At 41.7% G+C, this 27,439-nt stretch overlaps 1 long non-coding RNA gene across 2 annotated transcripts; it reads left to right on the top strand.

The window, feature by feature from the left end:
• On the top strand, window positions 1–27,439 carry LOC108636993. Of its 2 annotated transcripts, XR_001918691.1 has the most exons (4): window positions 8–76; window positions 1,098–1,246; window positions 25,907–26,004; window positions 27,092–27,439. It is a non-coding gene; the product is annotated as an uncharacterized LOC108636993 (long non-coding RNA). The 2 variants fall into 2 exon arrangements; XR_001918690.1 differs by lacking the exon at window positions 1,098–1,246 and having other exon boundaries at window positions 1–76.

Here is a 27,439-nt window from a genome sequence, read left to right as displayed (position 1 = left end):
CTTTCTAGCTATAAAAAGGGGCAGATGAACTTGAGTGCTTGTCAAGATCAGAGCTTAGTTTCCTGAAGCATTGAAGGTAAGTTCATGCCTTTGCAGGTCCACAAAGTTTTTCACTAGTCCTTCTCAATCTTGAGAAATAATGTTTCGTTGTAATAGTAGCTTAGAATATTTGAGTGTTAGGTCTTAAGTTTTGGACTTTTAATCACAGGCTTTCCAGCTAATGTTACAATCTCTTTTCGGCCTTTGGTCTCCTGAGCCAGTTCTGAAAAGCTGAGATGCTATTATCACTTTCTCTTTTGTACTGAAATGTTATGAGGTGTAAGGGGGGAAACAAGTATAAATAGGAATAGTTTAAGTACATATTTACATCTTGGATTTTTGAAGAGAAAACTCAGATCTCCCAAATTGTCTTTTATCATCTATTTAAGGTCGAGAGCACTGTTGAAGCTCGCCTCCCCTTAAAACCAAACAAACAAAAATGTTTTTCAGAGCTTCCATGAACTTCTGTGTTTATAGATGGAAAGATCTATGGGACCACACGCTTTCAAGTGTTATTGCAGGACCCTAGTTTTAGTGGGATCATGTAAAACCTTGTATTGTTGAAAACCCAACCTTGTATCGTCTTCCATTTTGAAGCAGCATTGAGTATTTTATCAAACTGATAGCAAGGAAGTGTTTTACCTGCTTGACTTCTTACTATTCCATTCGAGTTTCAGTGCAGTGTGTCTACACCCTGCTGGGTGTGGAGGCCGTGACTCACCTAGAGAGAGGATGTAGCTCTCTGGGCACATCCAAGCTGTTGCAGGATGGCTGAGGCACTTCTCACTTGGGCTTGATGCCATTTTGTTCCTTCCCTGGTTCTCACTTGTATATTTACTTGGCTACTTGCTCCCAAGGAGAACCAGTCCGTTGAGTATTCTAATATTAATTCCTCTTTCTACACAAGCGGCTGAGCAAGTTTTTACTGGAAGCTAGACTAGTGCCTGAGGAAAGATGGGGGTGGGGAGAAGAGAGATTGAGGCTAAGAGGCAAAGGGACCTGCAGAAAATAGCTTTCCTGTCTAATTACAAGTTTTATGATGCTTTCCCATTGTCCAGGATCTCTGTGCCCAAGACTAAGAAAATGTTTTGGTGAGAATAACCTCACATTGATCAGTTCACACCAAGGAGCTCCCTCTCCTGCTGCAGCACCACCGCTTGGTCCATTAGAGCTCAGGGAGGGACCTGACCCTGCTCATCTGAGTCCTGTGAGTTGCATTTTGTCCATAGCACCGCCCAGAATGCTAGTGGCTGCAGGCCAGGTATAACTGCGGGGAGAAGCTATCTGGATAGAAGCAGGTGCAGTCAGGCAAAGGGTGAACCTGTACACCAGGCAACCTTTCCTCCCGAGGGTGTCAACGCTCTCCTCATTCTCAGAGGCTCGCTCACCCCTGTGTCCTTTTCTTTCCCTCCTGTGGGCACTTCCAGAGCTGGGTAGCTTGGGTACATTTCTTATCCAAAGCCTTTTCTTTCTTTTTTAAAATATAATATGACTGGTTGATCAACAGTTGTATCTAAGAGTGGTCAGATTGGGTGTTTAGGGTAGTCAGACCCAAACCCAACTCTTTATCAGAAACATGGGAGCAGGGGAGAGGGAGAAGATGGTTAAAAAAATATACACTCCAAAACAACAAGTACCTACTGTATATCACAAGGAATTGTATTTAATATCCTATGATAAACCACAGTGGAAAAGAATATGAAAAAGAATGTATATGTGTGTAACTGAATTATTTTGAGGTACAGCAGACATTAACACATTAACAACATTGTAAATCAATCACGAAAGTGAAAGTGTTAGCCACTCAGTGGGATCTGACTCTATGACCCCATTGACAGGCTTTTCTGTCCATGGAATTTTCCAGGCAAGAATACTGGAGTAGGGTAGCCATTCCCTTCCCTAGGAGACCTTCCCGACCCAGGGGTAAAACTGAGGTCTCTGACACTGCAGGCAGATTCTTTACTGTTTGAACCGCCATACTTCAATAAAATAAATTAGGGAAAAAGCCATTCCAGGATGATATATCTTTACTGATGCATTCCACCAAAAATTTAAAGCCTTAATACCACTCTTTCTCACAATCTTCCTAAACTGAACAGAAGGGAATATTTTTTAACTCATTTTATGAGACCAGCATTACCCTGATTCCAAAGCCAGAAAAAGATACTACAAGGAAAGAAAACTATATACCAGGGTCCAATAAGAATATAGCTTTAAAAAAAAATATTAGCAAATAAAATTCAGCAACATATTAAAAGGATTATGTACCGTGACCAAATGGAATTTATTCATGAAATGCAAGGAGAGTTCAATATTTAAAAATCAGTTTCTGCAATATACTACATTAATGTAATGAAGAAAAAAAATCTCACAGGATCATTTCAATTAATGCAGAAAACTTTGACAAATTTAACACTCGATAACAAAAATACTCAATAAACTAGAAACAGAGGGAAACTTCCTCAGTATTAAGAAGGCCATACATTAAAAATCCTCAGCAAATATCATACTCAATGGTGAAAGACTGAGAGCTTTTCTCTTAAGATTAGGAACAAAAGAAAGATGTCTGCTTCTAGTCAACATAATATTGGAAGTTCTAGCCAGAGATATTAGGCAATAGAAAGAATGCAAAGGTATCTAAATTGGAAAGAAAAGAATAAAGTTATCTCTTCAGAGATGATAGAATTTTTTATGTAAAAAATTCTAATGACTACACATACATACAAAACAACTAGAGCGAATAATATTTAGCAGATGCAGGATACAAAAAAACATACAAAAAATCAGTTACATTTCTGTATACTAGCAACGAAAAGTCTGAAATGGAAATGAAGAAAATTATTCCATTTATTAGGATGTCAAAAAGATAGTATTCAGGAATGAAACTATATTTTTTTGATGACACTGTGCAACATGTGGGATCTTAGTTCCTCACCAGGGAACAAACCTGTGACCTCTGCGGTGGAAGCATAGTCTTTCTGGACTACCAAGGAAGTCTCAGGGATAAATTTCTAATCAAGGAGGCTAAAGACTTGCACATTGAAAATTACAAAACATTGCTGAAGGAAGTTAAAGAATACAAATAAATGGGAAGACATCCTGTGTTCATGGACTGGAAGGCTTGGTAAGATGAAGTGTGTGTTAGTCACTTGGTTGTGTGTGACTCTTAGTGACCCCATGAACTGTAGCCATAGCCCACCAGACTCAGTCCATGGAATTCTCCAGGCAAGAATACTGGAGTGAATAGCCATTCCCTTCTCCAGGAGAGCTTCCTGATCCAGGGATCAAACTTGGTCTCTTGTATTGCAGGCAGATTCTTTACCATCTGAGCCACCAATGAAGCCCATTAAGATGAAAATATTACAGAAATTGCTCTATACATTCAATGCAATCTCTTTCAAAATCCCAACAGCATTTTTTTCAGAATAGAAAAATCTGTTCTAAAATTCATATGGAATATTAAAGGACCTGGAATAATCAAAACAATATTTCAAAAGAGGAACAAAGAACAGAATTGGAGGTCTCATTCTTCCTGATTTCAAAACTTACTACAAAGCTACAGTAACCAAAGCAGTGTGGTATTGGCATAAGGACAGACATATAGACCAATGGTATAAAATAGAATCCTAGAAACAAACCCTTGTATATATGATCAAATGATTTTTGACAAGGGTGCCAAGATCATGCAATATGGAACGGACAATCTTTTCAACAAATGGTACTGTGAAAACTGGATATCCACATGTAGAAGAATGAAATTGGACACTTTCCTTATACTATTTTAAAAAATCAGCTTTGTTTAGGAACAAAGACCTAAACTTAAGAGCTAAACTATAAAACTCTTAGAAGAAAACACAGGAGAAGAGCTTCATAACACTGGACTTGATAATGATTTCTTGGCTATGACACCATAAGCGCAGGCAAGAAAAGGAAAAATAGACTGGGCTTCAGCAAAATAAAAAACCTCAGTGCATCAACGGATACTCTGAAGAGACTAAAAAGACAACCCACACAATGGGAAAAAATATTTGCAAGTGTGATAAGGAGTTAATATTCAGAATATATTAAAACTCCTATAACTCAGAAACAAAAAAATAAAACCAAACCTAATTTTAAAATGGACAAAGCACTTGTGTAGATATGTCCCCAAAGAAGATATACATACGGCCAACAAGCACACAAAAAGATGTTCAGCATCATTAGTCACGCTGTTATTGTTTTGTTGTTAAGTGGTGTCCGACTCTTTTGCAACTCTATGGAAAGGTACTGCCAGGCTCCTTCTGTCCATGGGATTTCCTAGGCGAGAATACCAGAGTAGGTTGCCATTTCCTCCTCCAGGGGATTTTCCTGACCCAGAGATCAAATCCACAGCTCCTGCTTTGGCAGGCAGGTTCTTTACCATTGAGCTGTCAGGGAAGCCCCTATTAATCATGAGGAAAATGCTAATCAAAACTACAAAGAGATATCCCTTTACACCCCTTAGGACGGCTTTTACCAAAACCAAAACCAAACAAAATGAAACACAAAAAGAAGAAAACAAAAACAATGAAAAAACAAACAGAAAATAGTAAGCATTGACATAATTGTAGAGAAATTGGAACTCTTATACATTGTTGATGGGAATGTGAAATGGTGCAGCTGTTGTGGAAACCAGTTTGACCGCTCAAAATGGTAAACATAGCATTACTTGTATTCAGTAATTCCACTCCTTAGTATATACTCAAAACAACTGAAAGCAGGCAACGAAACAGAAAGTTGTACACCAATGTCTGTAGCAGCATTATTCACAATAGCTGAAAAGTAGAAACAACCCAACTGTTTAGCATGAGATGAATGGTTAAAGGAAATATAATGCATATTTAGCCATAAAGAGGAATGAAATTCTAATACATGTTATAATAAATGAGACTTGAAAATATTATGCTAAGTAAAATAACAAGAGAACAAATAACATATGATTCAATATATATATATGTGGTACCTGGAAAGTAGAATAGAGATTGCCTGGAGCTCAGGGGGAGGGAGAAATGGGGAGTTATTTTTCAACTCTTCCTGAGTTTCTGTTTGGGATGTAAAAACGTTTGGGGAGATGAACAGTGATAATGATGGCACAACATTGCAAATGCATTAAAGCCACTAAATTGTACATGTGTCTGGTTAGTTGTGGTTAGTCCCTCAGTTGTGTCTGGCTCTTGTGACCCACCCCCCCACCATGGACTGTAGCCCACCAGGCTCCTCTGTACATGGGATTCTCCAGGCTTGAATACTGGAGTGGGTTGCCACGCCCTCCTCCAAGGAATCTTTCCAACCTAGGGATTGAACCCAGGCCTCCTGCATTGCAGGTGGATTCTTAACTGTCTGAGCCACCAGGGAAGCCCAAATTATACATTAGCAAAAAAACACACACCATATATTTTTAAATTGTACATATAAAAATGGTTAAAATGATAAAATTTATATTATAAATATTTTGAAAGTGAAAGTGAAGTCACTCAGTCGTGTCCAACTCCGTGTGACCCCATGGACTGTAGCCTACCAGGCTCCTCCATCCACGAGATTCTCCAGGCAAGAGTACTGGAGTGGGTTGCCATTGCCTTCTCCAGGGGATCTTCCCAACCCAGGGATCAAACCCGGGTCTCCTGCATTCCAGGCAGACGCTTTAACCTCTGAGCCACCAGGGAAGCCCTATAAATATTTTACCATAGTTAAAAACAGTTAAAAAAAAAAAATACACATACCAGGGCTCCATTCTTGAAGAACTGAGATGCAGATGCTATAAATATGGGATGGGTACTTGGAATCAGTATTTTCTTTTTTTTAATGCCTTCCTGTCTTTCTTGGGCATAGACAGTTTTGGGAATTTAGGATAGAATCTCTATCAACTCTTTCCAAGGGGACTGACGCCAGCCTGCGAGGAAACGTTTAACAGTCTATGAGGAAAACGTGTTTTTCATAAGACCTTAGTGTATCAGAGTGCTGCTTTTAAAATCTGAGATTGTCATTTTCACATTGTTTTGGTATTAGAGTCAGGTTGTTTTTGAAACCGTCTGTGCTTGGTAAAATGAAAATCATTAATCCTTTGTTGGGCTCCTCCGAAACTGTGAAATTTTAATGGCTTATTAAATTCCAAAGGCTGGAAAAGTTTGCTCCAGATGCTAACCATTTGAAAATATAATAGCATAGACTGCTCCTGCTATTTATTTGTACAGTAAGAAACTGGAAGGATGTATGCATTTTTCGTTGTTCGTAGGATCCTTGAGGAAAAAAAAAAAAAGGCAGAGTTGCAGTCGACAGTATTAACATAGTATTTCTCTTGCTGCCTGTTGCAATGTTCTTCCTCCATAAGTGGAGGTGGGGCCAGGAGGACAGAGAATAGTATAACTCTTCCGGGAGAAGAACTGCCTTCTGGGCAGGGCCTTGAAGGCCCCTTGCCTCTCTGTGTTTGGGGGCTGAGGAAGGGCAGGGGCCAGGGAACAGCCACTGCTAAGGGATGCCTTTGCATTCCAAAGGACTGTTTCTGTCCAGGGAGTGTAGTGTCGTGGGAGCCACACCCACCTCGCCCTTCAGGCAGTTTAGTTAATTATTGAAAAGTGCTTCGGAAGCACAAAGGGCTGGAGAGACTCCATGTGCCCTTGCTCTGGCCTGTGTGGGAGCTGGCATTTGTGAGACACTGAGGCTCCTCTGGGAGGCTGTGGAACAAGAAACACTTCTCTCCTCTTGCGGTTCAGTCTTTAGGACTTGTCCAGGAAACAGAGAGACGGTCCAGGGACTGCATTCTATCTATCTCCAGAGAGAAGTTAAGGTGCTTTTTTTTTTTTTTTTTTTGGTGATAGGATTTGTAAGATATTTAAATAAATAAGCCACATCAGATTTCAGTTTTGTTTTCTTGTTTTAAATTTTATTTTAAAAGTTTACATTCAGATCATTTATATATAAACGAGATCATATAATATGTTTCTGTTCTGTGGCTTAAATTTTTTGAAACTTAACAATGTTTGCTGGAGTTCTTTTTGTGTTAGTACATAAAAGCTTCCCTCATTTTCTTTAAAGGCTACATTCTTGCCAAATTATGGACACATAGGTGGTTTGCCATTTTTCAGCATCAAACAAACAATACTACTGCAAGCTTTTTGTTCACAAATTTATGTGCTTATGCATCAATAGTTCTGAAGGATATATTCCTGAAGTAAGATTTCTGTATCAATAGGCAAGCACATTTGAATTTTGGGTAAATAATGCCAAAGCTTCTCCCTGAAAATTCTGTTCTAATTTACAAAGACACCAAAATACTCATGAACATTGAACATTAAATTTAAAAAGTACTGCCAGCATCATATGCAGAAAAAGCTGCATCATTTAAGATTGCATCTTTTCATTGCACATCTTTTCATATGGCTATTGACCATTTGGATTTTTGGTAGCATTTTCTCGAAGTATAAAAATACAGAAAAGTATAAAAGTATACAGAAAAGTATACTACTGAAAGAATTAACAGAATTCTTCTTACACCCACCACCCAGGTCAAGAAACAGAATATTATCAGAACTTTTCCCACCTCCCCTAGAGTAATCACTATTCTGCAATATAATTTGCACAGATTAGACGTGCCTGGTTTTAAACTTCATAAAATGGAATCATACAGCATACACTCATGTCTAGCTTCCTTCATTCAACATTATGAGTCATTCATGTACTTGCTTGTTGCTGTAATATATTCATTTACATTGCTTATTATATTCCATTATGTGAATATACCACAATTTATTTACTGATGGATATTTGGATTCCTTCCAACTTTCAATTACTAGCAAATAATGATGCTATGGATGTTCTTATGCATGTCTTTCAGAATACATGTCCATACATTTTTGTTGGGTATATTATCTAGGAATGAAATTTTGGGGTCATGAGTAATATCAACCTGGCCAATTATATTTGTAAATTTTCTATAACTCTTCCTTGTACATTAATTATTGGGTGGTTTGTATGTATTCTCTTTATTCTGGGTGTTTTTTCTGTGTTATAGCTCTTATAAATATTTTCTCCTGGTCTATATTTATATTGACTTTTACTTCACAGAGTTCAAAATTTTTATGCAGTCAAGGTTATAAATCTTTTTCTTTATGGTTTCTGAGCTTTACATTTTGCTTAGAAAGTCTTTCCCTATCTCAAGATTGTAAAATATTCTCTTATGTTTCCTTTGAATACTCATTTTGATTTTTACATTAGGATATTTAATCAGTCTGAGATTTATGATGGTGAGAGGCAGAGGCGAATCCATGCCCAACACTCGGGGCATGAATAAAATGATACCATTTGCTGTCTGGATTTTTAGATATTTATTTTAAAAAATTCCAAGATAGGTGATGACACCGAGCTAAGAAACTGTCAAAAAAATTTTTTTTAATTCTTTTTTTTTTTTCACTTTGTAATAGTTTTCCCTAACATAAGCCTCAGATCTTAAATGGGCAAAAGTTCTGTATTAGTGGTTGCTACCACAAATGCCATGCTTGTAAATGGTCAGTGACAATTCATTTACTGTGTATTTATGGAACTTTAAAGTGCAGTTCTCATGGATTTTTGAGTCTGATAAGGAGAAAGACTCCATCCCAGAATCTTCAAGGCAGACTGATGGCACATTGGATCTGGGCTCTCAGGCCAGGAAACCCACAGCTTCCTCTTCCCTACTAAGAGCCCAGCTCCTTTCCATCTGAGCAGATGCCCTCAGATAGGTTATGTGATCTCAACCCATCCTCAGTATAGAAAGGGGTCCAGTTAAGACTTTATCCAGTCCCCAGGGTCAGCTTTTGTTTATAGACTTGACTTTCTCACCTAAGTCTCACCAGACAAGTCTGCTCACCTAAGGGAAACTGTTTTCTTGCCTACCTGGATGATGGGTGTAGGGCCACATATGGACAAGCGTGTGAGAACTCAGTTTGTCCTCCCAGTTTGTCTGAAATGGAGCACTGGCTTGTTGAGCCTGTTAACTAGCAGTGCTCAGTGTGGAGTTATCTGGTTGTTCACAGACTTTCCACTGGCTCACAGTGTGAGCTGGTTTTATTCTGTTTGCCCCTCCTTTTTAAAACCTTTTTCTTTACACATTTTGGAGAAGGCTGGTTACCTGTGGTTTATAAGCTATATGACTGGAGCTTGAGCTGAAATGAGAAGAAACATCCCCCTAGCTTAACAAAGAGTTTGGTTTCTGGCTGGTGAACCGCACATTGCCTGGTGAACCATCTGAGCTGGTGCACTTGGAAATTGCTCTGCTGACCAAGCTCCAAAAATATAATCAAGGTGGGTTGAAATCACTCATTTTGTCACTTTCATTCTTAGTTTCACAATTTAAGGATTTGGCTGGTGACTTTCCTGAAAGCATGGAATTTTCTGTTTGTGACAATGGCATTGTGTGTGTGTGCACATATTCAGTGTACCCGGCTTGTCTGTACAGGCATGTTTTCAGCTGAACTATTTATACCTAAAGGCATGCCCTGATTTAAGATTACAGCGTATGGCAAGTTTTCTTTGATTTCCAGAATTGCCTATCTGAATTTGTAGGTTAGTGTCTTTGGAGAATGCAATGTGCATCCAACTGACCACCTAGGTGAGGACCTTGCCTCAGAAATACCCAAGGATAATTTACTTAGAAGAAACCAATATGCCTTTTTTTTTTTTTTTTGAGGAACAGGTGTATTTGACCACACATTGGGGAAGTGAAGACCTGAGCTTTGAGGAAGTCAAGTGTGAGGCCTCAGAGTGGTTATTTATATCAGAGTGATGAGTATTGAAAGTCAAAGACTTTCATTCCCCCAACATCACAGAACCAATTTAGAGAAGAGGAAAGGTGTGAGTTTTGCCTTGTTAAATATCTGTTGCTCTGAGAAGAGTTCTAGTGTGGGTCAGACTTCTCATGATCCACACACAGGCTCTACTGTAGACAGAAGGGTACTCACATGCTCTTGCTTCAGTACTTTGTGGATAAAGTGGCTCACTTCCCATTGGTTGATGGATGTGTGACTTGATTCTCGCTTCTTTTCCCAAGATGCTCCTCCCCCAGCCCCACCATGTGAGCAGCCTGGTGTGCATGTTTGGGGGAGAAGGGGAGGAAGAACCTTACATTTTCTCTCAGCTCAAAATAAGATCACTGGACTCTAACAACAACCCCAAACTATACATTAGAAACTCTTGCGTTCGCTGTTAGAACAAATGAAGCCTCATGTGACTAGTTTCCACTTTTATGTTTCTTGAATTGTAAAGTTCCCCTGCTCCAGGCTCTTCTGGTTATGGGAAACGAGTGTGTTTTCAGACCAACATGTCAGAATTATGAGGAAGAAACTTGGCTGTGGAACAAACTACGTGATATGCTTGACAAGAACTGAGTAAAAATACATCTCAGAATTTCTGAGGTGGCCTTCCATTTTTGGTTCAGAAATAGGACCCAGTAGCCACAGAAAGAGAAGCACCTTTGCGGCACCATTAGGGTCACATAGAGTCTGGAGTCAGAGAAGACAATGGCACCCCACTCCAGTACTCTTGGGAAAATCCCATGGACGGAGGAGCCTGGTAAGCTGCAGTCCATGGGGTCGCTAGGAGTCGGACACGACTGAGTGACTTCACTTTCACTTTTCACTTTCATGCATTGGAGAAGGAAATGGCAACCCACTCCAGTGTTCTTGCCTGGAGAATCCCAGGGACGGGGGAGCCTGGTGGGCTGCCGTCTATGGGGTTGCACAGAGTGGGACATGACTGAAGTGACTTAGCAGTAGCAGCAGAGTCTCGAGTAAGGAACCAACAGAGGATGTTTCTGCACAGAAAAATGGGGTGTCTCTAGGAGGAGAACTTAGTCCTGTTTCTACCAGGGGTAGGTGGAAATTGAAAAGAGAATTTGTGATCATTTGCTCTAAATGAGAAGACCAAGGTGCAAAGTCCCCAGAAGGATGGAGCAGTGAGGAAATGTGAGGTGGCGGGAAATCACGAGCCCATTTACATAAACGTTTAGCTCCTTCTGGGTTCGCCTAATCCTAGTCCTTTGGAGTTTGCCTTTTACGAGGGTAAACATGGTTTAAGAGTGAGCAAATATTAGTTCACATAATTAAAACCTGTTGAGTTGAACAGGAAACGTTCAAGGGAAATCTGCAGGTGTCTGCAAGCAACGGTGACTCTGGAAGGATCTCCGTATACTGGCGCCTTTTCACCCAAGGGGAGTGTCCCTGGAAGGAAGCCACCAAGGACAGGCGAGGAAACAGACAGCTTGTAAAAAACTGGAGCAGCGTGGAAAGGTTCTGAACTGATTAATAAGCTGCTAGCCCTGGGGAGGGTATAAAAGGCACCTGGGATATTTGCATCTTTGTTTATTGAAGACGGGAAGGCATCTTACAACTCTCTCTCTCTCCCTAATTCATTCAGGACATGATATTTCCAAGACTGCTGCCATCTCAAGCCTTGAATCTGTTTTCAGCTTCTCTCCAGGTTTCATCACACATGTATATTAAAAAAAAAAAAAAAGATGGTTCCAATATGACTTTAAAAAGAAAAGCCAGCCTGACTTCTAAAATCCAATTTTGCCCCATGGATGTGTTTTCTTCCTGGAGGGGGCCATGTGATCTCTCCCCTCCTCACCATCCTGCATTCTCTGCATTCCAAGGCCTGGTCACAGCCAGACAGAAACCCTTATCCTCACGCTCTCCATAGTGAATGAGAGGGGTGTCTTGTTCAGATCAAGGGTAGAGACAAGTGGGTGTGTAACTCACCATAATCCATGGCAAGAAATAATACATGTCATGAGAGAAAAATAAAGTGCTGATGGAAAATTAATCTCATTAGAGAGATTTGTTTGTGGTGGCATTTGAAATGAGCCTGAAAAAATGAGTAGGATTTTGACAGATGGCAAAGAATATCACTGGTATTATTATGGTGTTAACTTTCAATAAAGTCAAATGAATCTGAATCTGTTTAGAATTCTATAAACTTTTGTGAGGCTGGGCCTGGGCACACTGTTCTGCTGGTAGTAGTACCCTAATTATGCTCTGGAGCATCATCTCCCAATTTCAACCAACCTCCTGGCTCCAGGTTCAGGCATGTGACCCAAACTAACCAATAAGAGAACCACATTCCCTTAACACAGTGATTGATCCAGTTGTAAGCATGTGACCCAGGATGAGCCAATTCTAGAGCTTTTTCTGGAACCACTGGGTAAAAGGCATCCTCTTTTTGCTGGGATTGCTGAGGTGGTGGGTTGATATGCAGGAGCCCCAGGTGGCCAGTCTTGTTACCAAAGAGCTAGAACCTGAGAGATGGAGAGATTCCTGTGAGTACTTGGAGCCAGCTGTGCCTGAAATTCTACATTGGACTTTTTAGTCAGGGCAATAAATTCACTTTTTATTAAGGCATTTTGTGTTTTTCTCTTGCAAACAAAAATGTCCTAACCTATACAGAAAATTTTAGTCTGCTTTAACAAACAAAAAACCCCAGCGGGGCAAGGGTGGTTACAGATGCACAGAGCAGTTTCCTAGCAAAAAGAAATCTTCCTACTGCTAACATTTCCAGGTGCCAGTGACTAAGAATTTGGAGACTGTATCCTTAACCCCCCTGGTCTGAGGCTGCTCACCAATCTAAGTGACTCCTATGTGCTGGATATTCCCCAATGAATCAGAAATGAAATACACAGCACAATAGCCACAAAGCATTGAAAACAGCTCGTTTGCCTTTTGTCTCTTTCTCCAAGCTTTATTTTTTCTGGGTCACACTTTGTAAGTGAAGAGTCATAGTGATAATTCTGTTTGGATTTATTAACAATTGAATAGACCTTTGAGAAAAGATTTGTTAATCGTCAGAAGCAAATTCACCGCAGAAGCATTGTAGACAGAGTGGGATGGTTGCCTTGAGCCAACTAATTCTCTGCCCCTTCAGGGAAAACTCTTGGATGTTTGAATTAAGCGCCACATCTGGAAATGCAGAAAGAGAATTGCTTTTATTCAATGCATAGTATGTCCTTGGTACTAAGAACAGCATTTTGCCTGCATTCTCTCTCAATTTCATCAGCTCTACAAGGTAGGTCTTAGTCCTGTTTTACAGGTAGGGAATGATACAGACACTGCCAGTTGCTACCCCCAAATCCATCCTCTTTTTGTTCCTTACAGATAGATAACCCCAAGCAATTACTGCTTGTAGTTCAGCGTTTATACTCCATGGGTGATTGCTGTCAACATTAATCATTTTTGCAAACATATGTCATGTCTTTCCTGCAGCTATGAATGGCCATGTGATATGGTTCTGACCAGTGAGACTTAAGTAGAAGTCTTCTGGGGATTTCTGGGAAAGTGTGGCTGTCCTTGTATGGACATTGCTCCTTCCTCCTGTTCTTTCAACACGGATGTGAGGCTGGTGCTCGAACAGCTATGTTGTGACCTTGAGGCAACCGTAAGGAGGACAGCCATATCCTAAGGGTGGTGAAGCAGGAATACAGAACACTGGGGTATTTTGACATTGTGAAGCTACTCTTTCTGCCCCCAAAGGCCTACTTTCAGTCTTGGTGCCTGAAAAAATAAACCATTGTTTCATTAACCCAGTGAGGTTGGGTTTCTGTTACAGACAACTAAATTCTATCCCTGACTGACACAGAAACTGAACTAAAGAAGTTTAAGGGACTTGCTCACATTTCCATATAAAGTAATGTCTTAAAGCTGAATGAGACATAGTATCCAGCCTTAAAGAATTCAGGCCTAGTTTGGGAGGCAGATACATAAATAGATAATTATAGTGTAATGATGGGATTTGCCTAAGGGAAATATAGATGCATCAAAAAAAAAAAAGAGAGAGAGAGTCAGAAGTGGAACAGGAGTTAGCCAGGCAGAGGAGTGAGGTGGGGAGAAGACAGTACAGCTGGAATAAAATGTATGGAAGTGAGACGCAGCACAGCCTATGCAGGGAGTCACACAGGCTGCTACGAGTTGTTGAAGCATAAAGTATGAGGCAGGCAGTGGGGGGAAATGCAGCTGGAGGGGTGTTTCATTTTACTATTGAGCATAATAAGCCACCACCCAAAACTTGATGGCTTAAAACGACATTTTATCATTTCTCATAATTCTGCAATCTGAGTTGAGTTCAGCTAGGTGGTTCTTCTGTTCATGAAGTATCTACTGGAATTGAGACATCCAAGAAAACTTTTTAACCCCCAGGTTTGGTGCCTTGGCTGAGATAAATGGAAGAGCTGGGCCATTCTCTCTCTTTCTCTGGCCTCTTCAGGTGGCTTCCTCACACTATGATGACATCAGAATACATTCAGATGGCTTCCAACTGAGAGGAAGAAGAAGCTTCCAGTGCATGTAGGGTCTGGGTTCAGAATTGCCAGAACATTACTTCTACTGCACTCTGTTGATCAAAGCAAGTCACAAGACCAGCCCTGAGTCAGGGAAAGGAAGTACTTTCTACTTCTTGATAGGAGGAGCATTGCACACACAGGGAGAGATGAATTAACAATGGTCCTCTTTGGAGACTACCTACCCCAGAGGTAAGAAGGGTGCAGATGAAGGACAACCTTGTCTGCTTGTCAGGGAGGTTGATGTGAACCTCAGACCTGGGAGTGGGTGGATGTTACTCTGCTTCATATTTGGGATCAGAAAGGAAGATACCTCTCAAACTGCCCCAACTTATCACAGTGAAACAGAGTAGTGTGATTAGGCAGAGGAAGGCTGGAGCTTAGCTTCTCTGAACTCCCTTCAGTTCCCATGTCTTACGGGAGATGGTTGAGTTGAGAATCAGAGTCTACTCTGGGGTCTGCAGTGGTAAAGGACAAGGGGAGCTGCTAGCCAAGGCTGGGAGGGCCTCTTGGGTCATGAGCTGGAGGGGAGGGAGCAGAGCAGCCCTGGAGTCAGAAGCTGAGTGGGCTGAGTCCAGCTACCCCACAGCAGGAATCAGTGAGGATCTGGAGGGTGTGGTATGGGTCTGAGCACCTTGTCTTTTACCCTCCCAACCCCTACCCAAAGGGTCCCCAAAGGGTCCCCAAAGACACCACCTCTCCCACCCAGTGAATTTATACAAAGCACCACGCTGGAGAGCAGCAAGGAGGAGAGGTGACCTGAGAGTCTGAGAATGTACCTGAAGGGACAACTTTTTCAGTGGTCTCTTCATAGCATTTCTTGGACTTCCCTGAAATCTAACCAGCAAGAGAGGCTCATAAGGAAAAATGACAAGTTATAATGAAATAGAAAAGCCATGTTAAGGAAAATTACAAAGACATCAGAGGAGTGCTGGCAGGTGCAGAATGGCAGTTACCTCTGTGGGAGAGGAGGGGAGGGGACGCAGGGGCAGTTTTGGCTATTGTAGAGATAAGGCTTTATCTCTGAAGTTAGGGGATGGGTATGCATGTTGTTATAGTCTTTATGCCTTTTTGTGGGTTTTAAATAGTTCATAATGTAACTTTTTAAAAAGCTGCCATTCTGAATAGAATTGTGAGCTGCCAATGCCAAGTTTAGGTTTTGAACATATTGCATGGGAGTGGGAACATAGAAAGAGGCTTGAAATGGAATCAGATTTGCTTGCTTGAAAAATCAGCCAGGCTGGATATGAGGAGGACAAGAGTAGAGACAGGGAGGCCAGGGAGGGGGCTGCAACTCCAGTCCCCTGAGAGTGACGGTGGCCTGACTAACATCCCAGGTTGTGGTTAGGGTGGCTAAAGGGTCTAGTTGGTCATAAGGACTTGGTAAGATGCAAGGGTGGGATGGTGAGGAAGATTTCTGCTGTGAGTGAGCACCCCATCCCCTGACTGAGATAATAGAATCCAAGTAGAGGGCATATTAGAATGGAGAGGTACCAGGGTCACTCAGGAAAGGTTGGATTTGAGGTACCAGTGAGATGTCATGGTGGAGGAGGGATGCATGAGTCTGGTCCCCAGGGAAGAGATCTGGGAACCTCGAGCGCTGATGCAGATGGGAGCTGCAGAGGTAGGCGAGATGCTCTAATGCGGATCCTGGTAGGGGAGAACATAGAGGACCCAGGACAGACAACTGCAACACCCACTCAGGCAGAGAAAGGGAAGCTCCAGCAAGCTCCCTGCCCTGCAGACGCCCTTTGGCATCTGGTTAGCAGAAAAACCAACCCCCACCACTACTTGCTCTGGTGGGCTCCTCCCTCTGTCCTCCCCCAGTGCGGCCCTACCCTTCCTGCCCCTGCCCATCCTGTTCTCTATTCGCTGTGCAGGTTTGCCTGCCTGGGGTATTGTATTCCTTTCCCTCCAGAATTACTGAAAGGGCCAGAGGGAAAGGCTCCCTCCAGATCTGGATTGAGATCCTCACCCAGGAAGGCCCAGCAAACCCCTGGGCCTGTCTCTTTCAAAGACAGAGCCCTGAAAGACCCACTCCTGGAGCCTCCTCTGAAGTAGAGGCCAAATCGAGGAAGACGGGTTACAGCCTAGCTGGCCTCTTCCTTCAGCCTCCCACCTCCCTTTATTTTTCCTTGTGATACATGTGAGACGGTGTCAGGCTTTGTCTCCATTGGCAACCTAAGTATCCTCTTTTCTATGCAGCCCCTGGTTCTAGAACTGGAAATCTGTTTCTTACAATTTGAACTTTGATATGAAGTTTGGGCCCTGATTAGGCAGGGATGGCTCTGGGCTCTAGGAAAAAAAAAAGTGTTTCTGTCTCAAATTTGGGAAAACTAAAAACAACGAAGTTGCATTTCGGAAATACCAATCTCTCAAAGCATTTCTCCAAAAATGTAGATTTCAACTGTGGTATGAAAATATTCTGGAGGGAATGTTACAGGGTTTTGCTTTTCTAAAACCAACCCTATGGTCAAAAGTAATAGAGCTATGAAATAAGATAATCAAAAAAGGGAAGTTTTCATACAGGAAACATTTTAATGAGTCAGTTTAATGCCAAACTGTTACATCTATCTACTCAGAGATCTCAGAAGGGCTTTCAGAGTGAGTTACTTACCAGCCCTTTGAAACTCACTGTATAAACCATAACCTTCTGCTCTAGAATATATGCCAAGAAGAACAGGTGTGTGCAAATAACCAATCTCCAGTCTCATGATCTTTCTTTTCACCTAATAATTGGCTTTTTACAGAACTGCGCAGGAGACATTGAAAGGTCCATTGGTTCATTCCTCTGTGTCCAACTGAACATCGACCAAATCAGAGAGCAGGCAGCCATTCCCTCTCAAGCCTTCCTCTGCAAACCTACTCTGGTCTTTGGTTTCCTTTCCTTGAACATCAAATTGTTTTTGTTGTGGCTTCTAACTCTTGGAATGCTCACTGCCATCATTCTTATTCTGGGCTTATCCTTGGGGGATGGTAGCCCTGGCCCAGTCCTTCCACCTGTGTTCACTGTGGGCCAGGATTCAGCCAGCTGATTGAATCAATAACCTGGGGGAAGAGTTGAAACTGGTGCTTTTCCCAGGTAATATATTTACATTTTAATAAGAGTCTCCTGGGAGAAAAAAGTGTTAACTTCCAGGCATTAAAACTAGCTCTGTGTGTGTGTGTGTGTGTGCGTATAGAGGGAAGGAGAGAGAATAAGAGAACTGAGGAGGAGGAAGAGAGTGGCTGCCATTTATCAATGCAGCGAGAAGAACACAGAGAATACCCAGAGATGATCTCTGTTAATATTTTGATTTGGGCTTCCCAGGTAGCTCTCGACTTCCCTGGTGGCTCAGATGGTAAAGCATCTGCCTACAATGTGAGAGACCCAGGTTCAATCCCTGGGTTGGGAAGGTCTCCTGGAGAAGGAAATAGCAACCCACTCCAGTATTCTTGCCTGGAAAATCCCATGGACAGAGGAGCCTGGCGGGCTATAGTCCATGGGGTTGCAAAGAGTCGGACATGACTGAGTGACTTCACTTTCACTTTTCAGGTGGCTCAGTGGTAAAGCATCTGCCTACCAAGCAGGAGACACAGGTTTGATCCCTGGGTCGGGATGTAGTTCAATCCCTGGAGTAGGAACTGCAACCCACTCCAGTATTCTTGCCTGGGAAATCCCTGGGACAGAGGAGCCTGGCAGCCTATAGTCCATGGGTTGCAAAAGAATCAGACACAGCCTAGTGACTAAACAACAATATCTTAGTATATATCCTCCCAAGGACCTAGTGATATAAATATGAATAATCATCCTTATCTCTAGCAGTCAAATTTTAGACACTTTTATAAAACTCAAAATTTGTACACATTGTTTTATGCGTCCCATTTAGTAACACTTATACCGCTGTTCTAGTAATCCCACTTCTAAAGAAAAACCTAGAATGATAAGAATAACATTAGCTCTTATAAATTGAATTTAAATTGTGTACCAAGGGTACTGTACACACATTAACTCACTGAATTCTTACACCCAGCCTACAAGGCAGATAACATCATCCCTCACTCAAGGTCAGAGAAGCGAAGGACCTTGGGCAGGGTGCTCTGCTAGCAGGTGGGTCTAGAGCTGGAGCTCTGTGTGAGGGAAGGAACCCCAGAAAAAAGTATCATCCACTTGGCCTCTCCAAGAGGAGTGTATCCCTTATCCCAGGGTCTCCTGTCCTCCCCAATTGCTCCAAAGGTCCTGGACAGGAGGAATGTGGCCAAAGTCTCGCCCTCGCCTTCGAGAGCGGGGGCGGCAGATGACCGTGCCTCTGTGCCTCCCACTGTCTAGTTTTCAGCTCTTTTTCAAAAGCACTTCTTCCAGCAAGCCTTCCCTCAATCTCTCAGACCAATTCTGTCTCCCCTTTCTCTGTTCTTTCGTGGGACTGGAGCCACCTCAGTGAAGCTTGCAAGAGATTCTATTGCCTCCCACTGTGTCACCGTGTCTCTCAAAATATGTTCTTAGGGTCCCAATCAGAATTCCCTGGAGAGGTGTTAAAAGGGCAGACCAACTGGATCAGATTCTCTAGCGGGGGGTGGGGCCCAAGAATCTGCCTGTCGTAAGCATTTAGGGGTGCCCGTAGCACATTTGAGTCTGTGGGGTGGGGGGACACTGCACTGGCGTGGATGCCTTCTCCGAGCAGGGACTGTCCCATTGCTCTTTGAGTTCCCCTCGACCCTTAGCGCAGGGAGATACAGCAGACAGTAGTGTTTGGTGGATTCATCATAGAGATGTATTTTGAGAGGAAGGAAATGAAAGTAGAGGAGGTGGAAAAAGTGGGATTGTGGGTGTGGAATAACTGAAGAGGGTGTAATTTGAGAGCTTTTATAGAAGAGTAAATGAGATGGGAAATCTTGGGGCTGATTGGGGTCCTTTGAGTGCTGCCAATAGATATTTGGTCAATATCTCCTTTTTACTCCCACAGATATTAATACATACTTTAGTCCCAGGGATTTTTTTTTTTTTAATCTGGACTTTCAATGCCAGAATGAGTAATTGTGTATAAAGTGGGTCACAAGGAAGTGATAACTAATGCACAGACTATTTTAACTGCTGAATCAGAAATCTCTATGCTACATTATGAAATATGCAGGAAGGAAAATAAGCAGATGAAAGGAGTGAAAGCAATCCTAAAATAATATTTTCACAAACAGATCCTAGCCCAACATACGCCTGAGGGATGGGGGGAGGGGAGCTGCAATGATACACTCTCCTGGGCATTGACAAAGTGAAGTAAGATTGCCAAACTAGAGAGCTTTCCAAATGACATAAGACCTTCTGAGGCGCATGACCACCCAAACCCACAGCCTGAATGGCTTTGGCAATGTTGTGGGGGCATCTTAGTCACTCTCCTTCCTAGCACAGTCAGGCAGGGCTTAAAGCAAGCAGAAACAAACAGAACAAAACCCAAACAGAATTTAAAAATCCGTTCTATTTACTCTTTCTAAAACAAATAAACAAAACTCATCTTTTCAGTTTAATTTTTGTTTAATAGATTTTTTTCCTTGTGGTAAAATATATACAACATAAAAATTACTATTTTAACCATGTTTAAGTGTACGATTCAGTGGTATTAAGGACCTTCACAATATTGAGCAACCATCACCACTATTTTCCAGAACTTTTTTTATCAACCCAAACAGAAACTCTGTATGTACCCAATAAGGAACAACGTCCCAACCGCCCTGCCCAGATCTTGGTAACCATCATTTTACCTTCTGTCTCTGTGAATTTGCCTATTCCAGGAAACTTACATAAAGGGAAAAAAAAATAATATTTGTCTTTTGGGACAAAAATAACACAGTATTTGTCCTTTTTCATTTTGCATCATATAGTCAAGTTTCTCTCACGTAGCATGTATCAGAATTTTGTTCATTTTTATGTCTGAATAATATTTCACTGTGTACATATACTACATTTTTTTTTAATCCCCTTCATAGGCTGGTGGACAGTTGGGTTCCACCTTTGCTCATTATAAATGATGCTCCTCGGAGCACTTGGGTGCAGGTATCTGGTTCAGTCCCTCTTTTCAGTTCTTTAGGAATGGAATCGCTGAATCATGGTAATTCTATGTTTAATTTCTGAGGAACTACAAACTGTTTTTCACAGTGGCTGCATCATTTTATAGTACCACCAGCAAGTGTTCCAATTTTTCCACATTCTGCAAATACTGTTTTGCATTAAAAAAAAAAAGTCATCCTAATGGGTGTGAAATAGTATTTCATTGTGGTTTGGAGAGATTTTTTAAACAGACATCATACCAAGAACACATATTATAGATAATTTCGTATAATTTAGATTTTGAACCAAAAGTAGGAATCATAACATATACTGAAGACAATACTAAGGATGTCTATAAACTCATTGTGCAGAGCATCTTTTGCTTTATTCTACTTTTGGTGTAAGGTTCTAACCTCCTATATTCTCACCCTGTACATTAGTTGATTTTTCTTTCTGACACAAATTTAAATTTTGTCTAATCTTCTAAAAATAATGTGTGTACGTAACATTAAAAGGCGTATTCATCCCTGGTGGTGATTACTATTACTTCTGGTATCCTATTGCACTAGTTTTCAAGGCTGAACAGATTCCTTGAATTCCACTGTTAGGTTATGTGGCATTTTACAGTCACAAGGAACAAAGATAAGAAACTATTTCTTTGAAGTTGACCTGTGGTCTTTCCTTAAACTGCTTATTATAGTCAAATGACAGAACTAATGTATTGAAATACTCTCTGTTATATCTTAAAAAAAAAGTCATCCTAATGGGTGTGAACCATTTGGGCATAACCAACACATTTGATAAAGAGAGACCTTTCATGAACACTTGGTTAATACAAAGTCAAAGGCCCTGCTATGAGCCAGCCATTCTGCTGGATCTGGGTACACACTGGTGACTAAGCAGACTTTATGGTATGTGGCAGACATTTCCAGAAAGAGATCGTCCTATTGTTTGATTAATACCTTAAAGGATAACTAATAATTTAAGGGTTACTCATACAATTTTAGAGATAAATTTGGACCAGGACTGAATTACACTTATTGAATTGAATTTTACCTGATTTCCCCTAAAGGATTTGAGTTAACTTATAAAAGATATATACGATAATGTTCATATACAGAAAGACAGAATCCAGATCAAGAAGGAGGGTAGCAACATACTCGCCCTAAGTTGCCTGTGTTAGACACAATTACTCTTATGTAATTACGATGTTTGACACAAACTTTAGAGATGCATTTGCTTGCAGAAAAACAATTAACATTGACTTGTTATAACATTGATATATTGAGGCTCATATATTGATATATATATATCATATATTGATATATTGAGGCTCAACATTGATATATTGAGGCATATATATCTCATAACAAGAAGACTCAAGTTTTGCAATCCAGGGCTGCCACAGTAATTCTCTATTAGGACCCAGTTTCCTCATCTTTCTGCTATGCCATCCTTAGCATGTTGCCTTTGTCCTCATGTTTGTCACCTCATGGTCCCCAAATTGAGGTTGCTGAAACCTCAAGGCGGGAAGAAAGGAGAAGGGCTAGTGGGCAAGAACTCTCTCCTACTTTTCTTTCTTTTTTTAAAAAAATTTAACCAAAAACAATGAAGGGTCTGAGGTATCATCCTGTTTGCAAGCTAAGCAGTTAGCCTGCCTTGGTTTCATGGTTGCTGGTAGAAGTCATGAGACTCCTGGGTCAGGGACAGCCAGCTCTATTACTCAGCACACAGCAAGCAGCAGGATTTGTGGTAGTTCTCCTTGCCCAAGTCCCATAGGGGTGATACAGATAAGCCCACAGGAATGTCAGCACACTCAATGGGTTGCCTCCAGGGAGAGGAACCTTGAACTCAGGGACCCCAAATCTTACAGGATGAGCAGTAGGCAGGCCTGCCCTTTGCTCTGGATAGTATCTGTATCTTCAGAGGCTGTTATGCTATGCAGGGATGCTTGGAAGGATACTCTGTTGCTATCAGTAAGTTCTCTGCTTGTAAGGTACACAGAAATGAGAGAGACTCTGGAAAACTGTCACCCAACAACATCCTCCCCAGGGACTTCTGCCTAGACGCTACTGCCTGGAACTATATCTCCAGGCCACCTCTGATTTGCCAGGGAGCTGTGAACCTGGGGACTCTGGCTGGGTACACTGTTGTTCATTAGGAAAGACGAGTGCAGGATGGAGCTTCTCAAGAACAAAACAAAAGCTGTGCCCACAAGTTTTTAATCTGTGTGACCAATGTCTTTTTTCTCATTGTATAACAAGTTTTATGACACTTTATTTATTGGTCCTGCCAGAAATAGTGTGTCCAACTTAGAAGAAAACTCCTACTAAGTACCACTTTGTAAATTTCAAACAAGGTATCGACAGTTTAGTGCAGAATTTTAATGTCATAACTGCATAATATCTAAGTGTATAGGCCCATCACTCCTTAGAACTCTCCATATTTAAAAAGAAAATCTGCATTTGTTATTTTTCCAGATCATTTTTAGGGGGTGAGTAACCATTCTTTTAAGAAAATGTTTATGTCATGAAATTCCTCCCAATCTGTGAGTATCTGTCACTTAAGGAACAGGTTCTACTTTATCAATAGATAGGTGTTTGGTAAGAGGTTTATAAATATATCTTTTCTGGTTTCATTTATTTTAAGAGAATTTTTTCACCTCATGACAGTCATTTGGGGCTGACGATGTTACCATGGTAACTGTGCGCTACAATACTGGTTGCTGGTGAATATTGATCCTCCGCCTCTTTCACTACAGTGCTTGCTCCCTTACTAGAAGGCGCCTTGCTCAGAGCACATCTAGGTCAAGGAACCCAGGCCCTGTGGCAGCTGGTACTATAACAGAAACCTCCTGGCTTTTCCTCCCAGGAACCAGTCTAAAGATTCCACTGAGAACCCTGGCTCAACCATATCATCATGGCTTACATTTCTACTGTGACAAATAGAGGCAAACTTCTTTGTTTCTTTTTTGGCTGCACTGTGAGAGCTCAGAAGCTCAGTGCAACAGCTAAGGCACTGAGGGAAAATCTCTGACGTGAATGGACATGCCTTCCCCAGTGGCAGAGAAGTTTGCAAACTACTTTTCAAAGCCCTTACCATATGATTTTGAAATAAAAATGCTTCCCTCCTGAGAAAGAAGGAGAGATTTTAATCTGGGTGGTGCCCTGGGAATTTAATGATGGGGCAGAGTCCAGGGGCATCCCAGAGGTGACGACTATCAAGGCTGTGGCCGGGTGATTACAGATGGGGTTGACCTCGCTTCTCCACAAATGGGGGAGAGCCTCTCCCCTGCAGCAAGGTTTTGTGTATGAGAAGCGGGGGGTGGCAGGGGGTGAGTGGGTGGGGAATGGGAGTTTGTTAGAGAAAGCAGCTTCGAAAACTTCATTCTCCTTGCCAAGAACTAATGGACTGTCTTCAATGTGCATGAAAATCTGTTCGGCATGGTGACCAGGGGAGCCAAAATGAGGCCTCCACAGACCTAATTTGGCATCAGTCTATCTCCGTGTGAGAAGGTCTGGATGTGTTTATTCTACTCTCTGCTGTAACTAAGAAGAAAACAAATAAAAACCCTGCAAAGGTTCATTGAGACAACAGTTGGTCACAAAAAAGGAATTTGAACCAAGATAACGCTGGTTACATTTTATCCGCATGTTCCTGAAGCCAGTGCACTCACAGTTGAATACATAGCCTTTCACTATTGGATGAAAAAGGAGCCTAATCAGTGTAGACTTTGTAAAATTAAAGTAATCTACACACACACACTTTTGATATCTCAAGAACCACTGACACAATGAAAGGATTCCTACATCAAGTGAGACATTTCATTCTCTTATCATCTTTGTCCCCTGTTGGGAGAGGTGAATGAGTGTTGGTAGAGTGGAAACGTGTGGAAAAACTGCTCCCCTGACACTTGCAGTGACAGCCAGCCTTTATGGAGCTCTGTGACCTGCACACTGTTCCTTGGCGCTTTCCAGTGGGATTTCGCTGAATGCTGGTTAATGGCCCTTTTAAGTAAACTCGATCCTAATCCCCACTTTACTGTTGTGACAACTGAAGCACAGAGAAGTTAAGAGACTTGTCCAGCAACACACAGCTAGTTGTACAGGACCTATGCCTCTTGTGTAAAATGATTTGCATGCCCCCTCTAGCTTTGCGGCTTAAGGTCCTCACAACAAAATGCTCCGACAGGAAGGGGAGAGGAAACCAGGCTGTGGTATATTGGAGGGGGAAAACACAAGGGAGGCTCTTAAAGTCCACTAGGCAGCCTCTCCAAGGACAGTGCAATTTCTCATCCGTGAGCTAATGGTCAGGCTCCCTGGCCTCAGAGGCCTGTCCGGGGTCACATTGCTCAACAGCCGGTAGGGGAGCTGCAGGCCTGGAAAGAAGCCCAGGCTGTAGGGCTGCCAGGGCCTGGCTGGTCTTCGACTCCCAGACAGAGGAGAATGTTGTTCTGGGTACATTTTCCTTCTAATGACCTTTCTGAGATAAGCAGAAAGGTTGTTTCAAGGTCATTCTGTTTCCCAAACTGTCTTCCTCCCTTTGTCTTCTTCAGCACCAGAGAGTCTCCTCTGAGATCCAGCCAGTTCCCCTGGCCTCCTTGGGGACTTCTGACTGTGCTTTTAGGGGAGTGAAGTCACTCCCGGCATTGCTCTTCTGCGGGGGTCCAGTCAGGCTGATGGTGGTGTCACGACTGGGTACAGACTGGCTTTTCAGCAAGATGCACTTCTTTTTGGTTTATGCTGCCCGTTTTCCCCAGAGAATCACATTTTGTTTAATCTGAATGGGAACTGTTTGGAATGGTGATGTCACTGTCTGTCATTGGAAATTAAAAAGCAGAGGGGATATATGCCAACACCTTCCCTTGGAATTTCTTTACCTCCTCCCCTTTCAACATAGTAACAAAGTCTCTTAGATCTTAAATCTTTTCACCCTTTATCTCTTAGTCATCAAGATAATGAATGCTTCTGGCCCTAAAATATGCATTATTTCATTTCTTTGGTTTAAGAATATATGGATAGTTTTAATAAAAGAGATGATGGGATCAATTCAACTTTCTAAATCCAAAGTCAAGCTGTCTTGGTTAAACCTATAATACTGTGTCTCATAGGCTTAGTTTTAAACCAAGGATTTAATGCATAACTTATTTGTTCCTCTGAAAAACTTAAAAAGAAATCCAAATGGGGATAATTGTTCACATCTGCCTAATGATGTTTCTAGTTGAAAGACATAAGAGAATGTACATTTTTGAGTTACAATAACTTCCAGTTTATAATTAAAATCAAAATGGGAAATTCAAGTGAAAGAACTAGATACTTTTGAAAGGTATTCTTTATATGAAGACTCAAGGTAACACATTTTCTTAGCTTTATCAGGCATTGATTTTTTATCTTTATTTTTTTCTATTTTTGTGCAGGTGAGGTAGGGAGGAGCAGATGTTTTGTCTCCATCACATCAATAATTCACTTCATTATTATTGTTTGACTTGCCTTGTGTGTGCTGCTCACTAATGAGGCCTACAATGCTGTCCACAGGGTCTGAAATGTGTAAGAAGGGGTCAGAAGGCCTTGGGAGAACTGAAAAAGAAGTCACTGGCCTGGCTTCAGTCACCTGTCCCCAGACCAAACCACAGGTAGTCATCCATGACGATCTGTAGACCAGCCCCCACTCAGCTGCTATTTTCGACCACAGTCCTTGTTGCCCTAGGCGCTCACCCATGAGACTAAGAACTTTAATGCCAGAAAGAAGTTAGAAACTTATATTGAAGAGCAGACCTGTGTTGTAAAGAACATAGTTCTAGGGAGACTGGTGAATGAAGAAGGGTAGGTATGAATGGGGTCTGACTAGAGCGTGACAGAAAAGATCAAATGTGCTGACGTAAATGGAAGCCAAGATTCTAATGAAAGACTAAGGTGTTCTACTGAAAGACAGCAGTGCTCAATAAAAGTGGATTAACAAGATGGTGGTCAAGGGATCCTTGGTGGTGGGGGGAGGGGGGCTGGGGGGTGGAGAGCAACCAGCTCAAGATGTTAAGGGTCTGAAAAAGTGAAAGTGAAAGTCACTGAGTCTTGTCTGACTCTTTGTGACACCATGGATTATACAGTCCGTGAAATTCTCCAGGCCAGGATACTGGAATGGGTAGCCTTTTCCTTCTCCAGGGGATCTTCCCAACCCAGGGATCAAACACAGGTCTCCCGCATTGCAGGTGGATTCTTTACTAGCTGAACCACAAGGGAAGCCCAAGGATACTAAAGTGGATAGCCTATCCCTTCTCCAGCAGATCTTCCCGACCCAGAAATTGAAGCAGGGTCTTTTGCATTGCAGGCAGATTCTTTACCAACTGTTAAGGGTCTGTGGAGAGGGTAATTGCAGCTTGAATCAGGGAGTCTCTTTGGAGGAGCAGATACCAAGCAACAGAACTACACACTGAAGCCAGGCTTGGTTATGAAGTGAGATGGGGCAAAAACTGCTAGTTGCCTACACAGTATCTACTCGTCCCTTTTCCCTTCATAACACAACTCAGATTTTAAACTGGGTGACAATATGCCCAGCTGGAAGATTACATTTGTCAACCACATTTGCATCTGGGTTGGCCATTGAGATATAAGCATAAGTCTTGGGGTTGGTCTTCTGTGAAAACTCCTTAAGAGGGGCTAGACTGCTGACATACTTGTTTTTCTTTTCTCCTTCTCCCTTCCTCTTGTGCCTTCTTGGACCAGAAGATCAATGTGATAGCTGGAGCTCTAGCTGCCACATTGGACCATGAAGTGAATTTGAAGATGCAAGTCATATGCTAAGGATGGCAGAACAAAAAGAGGAAATCCGAAACTTTGATGACACTGTAGCTCCCATATCAGCCAGAATCCTGTTTTATTTTGTATGATAGAGAAATAGGCTTCTGTTTTATTGAAACCATTGTTATTTCCTCCTTCACCTGGGACATCACAAACCTAGGGAATTTTTGGAAGGCCTTGACTAAACAGTGGAAAATTAGGGATTTTATTTGTTTTTTGGTATGTTCATTTTTAAAGTTAAATAAGCTGTAAAATAAAGGTGATATAACTTGA

This window comes from Capra hircus, chromosome 10 (assembly GCF_001704415.2).
Source record: "Capra hircus breed San Clemente chromosome 10, ASM170441v1, whole genome shotgun sequence".
Classification (NCBI taxonomy): domain Eukaryota; kingdom Metazoa; phylum Chordata; class Mammalia; order Artiodactyla; family Bovidae; genus Capra; species Capra hircus.
The sequence above is the reverse complement of the archived record's forward strand: the minus strand, read 5'-3'. Positions and strand labels throughout refer to the sequence as shown.